This window comes from Passer domesticus, unplaced genomic scaffold (genome assembly GCF_036417665.1).
Source record: "Passer domesticus isolate bPasDom1 unplaced genomic scaffold, bPasDom1.hap1 HAP1_SCAFFOLD_213, whole genome shotgun sequence".
Taxonomy (NCBI): Eukaryota; Metazoa; Chordata; class Aves; order Passeriformes; family Passeridae; genus Passer; species Passer domesticus.
The window spans coordinates 30,001-35,000 of record NW_026989992.1 but is presented as its reverse complement, the minus strand read 5'-3'; positions in this window follow the sequence as shown (position 1 = coordinate 35,000).

Below are 5,000 nucleotides of genomic sequence, written 5' to 3'. Positions count from 1 at the left end.
GTGCGAGGCGGGCGGCCCGCACGACCGGCAGGCTCGTGCCCGCTCCAGGGGGCGCGCGCAGCGGCTCGCACGCGCCCTTTCCTCCCGAAAGCCGGGAGGCGAAGGCGGCCGACTTTCGCCGCCAGCCGGACGCACGCCCGCCCCCCCCCCCCCCACCTCCCCCCCCCCCCCCCCCACCCCCGCAGACAGCCTGCCCGCCTCCCGCTGCCCCGACCGAAAGGGAAGGAGAGAGCCTTTGGGCGCCGGCGGCACTGCCGCCGCCCCCGTGGCCCGAGCGACGGCGGCCCGGCTCCCGGCTCGATTGCCGCATCGCTCGCTCCCTTCGGCCGCTCTCCCCGCTGCCGTCCTGCCGCGGGCTGGGCCGGGGCCAGGGGTGAGCGGGAGGGAAGGAAGGAACGCCATCAAACCAAAAGGCTCGGCGAGAGACGAACAGAAAGTTTCCCGGAGAAAGGGACGGTGCGCTAGGCATCCCGCCACCGCCCGCCCGCCCCGCCCCGCCTCTGCAGCAGGCTCTCGCCCTGCTGGCCGAACCTCCCGGCTGCCTCGGTGTCGGCCGGCTCCTCGCCCGCCCGCCCGCCCGCCCGCCGCTGCCGCTGCCGCTGCCGCTGCCGCTGCCGCTGCCGCTGCCGCTGTGCAAACAGGCCGATGGGAGCCCGGGGTGGGGGGGGAGAGGGCTTGAAAAGTCTGAAGGTGGCGCCAGGGCGTCTGAGGGGGGGAGGGCGGGGCGGCCCCAACCGTCATTGGGCGGAGGCCGGGAAAGTCTGCAGGCGGCAGCAGGGAGTCTGGGGGGGAGGGGGGGTGAGGGCGGGGCGGCCCCAACCGTCATTGGGCGGAGGCGAGGAAAGTCTGCAGGCGGCAGCAGGGAGTCTGAGGGGGGCAGGGCGGGGCGGCCCCCCAACCGTCGTGGCTGGCCGGGGGGGCGGCCGCGACAGGCAGGGCAGGGACCAGGGCAGGGACCAGGGCAGGCGCGGGGACGGGGACGGGGACGGGGACGGGGAGAGAGGGCACGCGAGAGGGCGCGTGCCTATGGGCGGGGGGGGGCGGTGTGGTGCTCTGAGAGAGCGGCATCGGGATGTGAGTGCGTGGAGCGGGTGTGTGTCCCCGTGTCTGTCTGTCGCTCTCTGTGCGGACAAGGGCCGGCGGCTTCGTGGTGCCGGCCACGGGCGCCTCGCCACCGAGCCCCCGCGGCCCCCCAGAGCCACGCCGAGTGCTGAAGACCTCTGCGGACCGTGAAAGAACCCGTCCGAAAGCGGCCGCCCGTGTGCCGGCGGCGGCTGCCCCGCCGCCGCCGCCGCCGCCGCCGCCTCCTCTCCCGGTGGGCGGGGCGGGGCGGGTCGAGCCGAGTCGCGGCGTGGGGGGGGCGGGCAGAAACCCAAGAAAAGCCAAAACCAAACCAAACAAACGACAAAAGAAAAAAACAAACAGACGGAAAAAAACAAAACAAACAAAACCCCACCAAACCAACCCCGGGGGGGGGAACCAAAACCAAACCCAACAATAAAAGCCCCCCAAAGAAACACCAAAAAAAGCCCCCACCAGCCCACCAACCGAACCACAAGCCACAAGCCCCACGCCCACTCCCCCCCCAAAAAGCCCCGAGATCTAGCATCAAACAAAAGCAAAGCAAAGCAAAGCAAAGCAAAGCAAAGCAAGGCAAGGCAAAGCAAAGGAAAAACAACAACAACAATACCAACCAGAAAACCCCCCACACACAAAACCCCCCCCCAAGAAAAAAATCCAAAAGAGAAAAAGCCCCAACCAAACAAAACCAAACAAAACCAAACAAAACCAAACCCAACCAAAAAAAAAAAAAAAAACCCCAAAAAAAAAAAAAAAAAAAAACAAAAACAAAACCAAAAACAACCAACAAAACCCAAAACCAAAAACCACCCCCACAACGCCCACCAAAAAAAAAAAAGCCTCCAAAAACCCCAAAACCTCGAAAATATGAATTGGTCTTAGAAATGGGGGGGGGGGGGGGGGGGGGGGGGGCGGGGAAGGGGGCTTCATTGAGTGGGACAGGGCTGATAGAGCCGTCCGGCTCCGGGGCGTTACGAGGCCGTGAGCTGCCCCCGGCTGTGCAGGCTTGGCGGGGTCAGCGAGGCGCCCGAACCCCGGGCGGCGAGCGGAGAACAACAGGTCTACCCTAGCTCTGCAAGGACACCAGGTCTACCCCCGGCTTCGGGAGGGGACACCAGGTCTACCCCGGCTTCGGGAGGGCAGCCAACAGGTCTACCCCCGGCTTCGGGAGGGGACACCAGGTCTACCCCGGCTTCGGGAGGGCAGCCAACAGGTCTACCCCGGCTTCGGGAGGGCAGCCAACAGGTCTACCCCGGCTTCGGGGAGCCAACAGGTCTACCCCGGCTCCGGGAGGGGACACCAGGTCTACCCCGGTTCCGGGAGGGCAGCCAACAGGTCTACCCCGGCTTCGGGAGGGGACACCAGGTCTACCCCGGCTTCGGGGAGCCAACAGGTCTACCCCGGCTTCGGGAGGGGACACCAGGTCTACCCCGTCTTCGGGAAGGGAGCCAACAGGTCTACCCCCGGCTTCGGGAGGGGCCACCAGGTACTACCCCGGCTTCGGGAGGGGACAACAGGTCTACCCCGGCTTCGGGAGGGGACACCAGGTCTACCCCGTCTTCGGGAAGGGAGCCAACAGGTCTACCCCCGGCTTCGGGAGGGGACACCAGGTCTACCCCGGCTTCGGGAACGGACACCAGGTCTATCCCGGCGCCGGAGAGGACGCCAGGTCTACCCCGGCTCCCCGGGAGACACCAGGTCTACCCCGGCTCCGCGCCCGCCCAGGCTCGGCGCGGTCCCCGGGCGGCGGGCGCTGACGGATGACAACAGGTCTACCTCGTTCCGAAGGGACTTGGTCACATTTCGGCCGGCGCCGGGTAGACCTGTTGTCTCAGCCGGCTCCGGAAGTTCACCAAGGGGTCGCTGTTTTCGGCCGCCTCCCGCTACGTCATGCTAGGAGGCGGCCTGCGGCGGCGCTCCTTCCCGGTCGATTTTCATCGGTCCTCTTGGAGGCGCCGGCGGCCTTGGACTTATCTGTCCGTACTATGGGAGCGAGGTGACGGGCCGCGTCCCCGCAGGCAGGGTTCTCCGCGCCTGTGTCCGATGGCGGTGGGCTGGATTGGCCGCGCGTGCCGGTGGCGCCAGGGTTGGAGAGCACGCCGCCTAACCGAGGAACGAGTCGCGTGGCTTTGTTCCCGGTTCCGTCCGTGGTTGCCCCAGCGAGGTTTGGCGCAGTGTGGAGGGCCCCGAGGGAGAGAGATGTGGTGCGACCGATCGTGGGGCGCGAGAGAGAGGTGTGTGGAGCCCGAAAGGGGCCGGTCCCCGCGGAGCCGAGAGAGAAGAGACCGAGGGCGAGCCGGGGGAAAGGGGCCGGTCCCCGCGGAGCCGAGAGAGAAGAGACCGAGGGCGAGCCGGGGGAAAGGGGCCGGTCCCCGCGGAGCCGAGAGAGAAGAGACCGAGGGCGAGCCGGGGGAAAGGGGCCGGTCCCCGCGGAGCCGAGAGAGAGAGTCGAAAAGCCGTGTGAGAGCCCCTCGCTGGCCGAGGTGAGGTGGAGAAAAGCCGTGAGCGTGTCCTGCTCCGGCCCGGCCCGGTGGCGGGCGAGGCGGCGGCGCCTCGTCCCTTGTGTGTGGCTCGGCCTTAAGCCGGGGCCCCGCTCGGCGGGCGCTTTTTAATTTTTTTCTATTTTGTTTTATTTCCCCCCCCCCGGCAGTCGGAGGGTGGACGCGGCTGGGGTTTTTCCTGGCCCTTGCTCCAAGAGCCCCGAGGATGGCCCGCTCGGCCGAGGTGGCGGCGTCCCGTCCCCCGCTCCCGACCTGTTTGCCAGCGTGTCCGTGTCGGAAGGGCGGCGGGGGACGCGCAGTGGGACGCGCGGCCTGGCCTCGGCCTGCTGCGTCGCTTGAGGGGCTCGGCGACGGCAGTCGCCCGATGAGCCGGGGTGGCGCCACCGCCGTCCCCGGCCTGTGGTTTTTTTTTTTTTTTTTTTTTTTTTTTTGTTTCGGCGTTGTCCCCCTTCCTCGGCCTTAAGCCGGGGACCCGCGTAGCGGGCGGATTTTTCCAGGGGCAGAGGCCGGCCGCGGTGGCCGGCCTTGCCCTAGCACGGACCCGGAGCCCGACAGAGAGCCCCCCGGCATGTCGAGGGCGAGGCGGCGGCGCCTCGTCCTACCTCGCTTTGCGGGTGGTGCGGCTGAGCCGCTTCCGCCAGGGCAGGCTGGGTTTCCACCGGGGGTCCGTTCACGTTGCCTTTTTTTTTTTGTTAGCGAGCCGGCGTGCGGGCGGAGTGGGGGCTGCCCGGCCGGCCGTCGTTGACGGTCCCCCCCCCCCCCCCTTTCCGGCGGCCTTAAGCCGCGGCACCCGAGAAGCCGCGCGACAAAGGTGCGCGGGCCACGCAAGCCAAGGTGTGCAGAGAGAGAGAGAGAGCGAGAGAGAGAGGGGCGAGATGCCGGTGGGTCGCCCCTCGGCCCGGGCCCGCGGCCCCTGTGGTTAGCACGGGTCCGTTGCCGAACGCGCGCGCCATGTGCCTTTTTATCGTGCCGTCCCCGCCCGGCTTTTTTTTTTTTTTTTTTTTTGCCGGAGGGGAAGCCGACTGCCGCGTGGCGGGTGAAAGCCGGTGGCCCCGTGGGCACGGTCGGTGGCACTTTTCTCGCACGCTGGGATGGGTTCCCCGGGCGAAGGGGCCGAGTCCCCCAGCCCGGGCGGTCCCGTCCTGCTGTTGCCCCGCTAAGGGAACCGTTGTCGGGTGGCGGCACCCCCCCGTGCTCCTGTTGTGCCGTGACCGGCCCGCCGGCGTCGGCGGCCTCAGGCACGTTCAGTCCCGGGAGGCTCGGCGGCGCCAAGCCGCAGGAGGAGGAAGAGAGAGAGAAGGGCAGACCGAGAGAGCCTCTCGGGGACGGGGCCCTGGTCACGGTTTGCGCGTCTCCTTCGTCAGCCGCGCCTGATCGATGAGGCTTTTCGGGTCGCGTGGGAGAGGGCCCCCGGCGGGC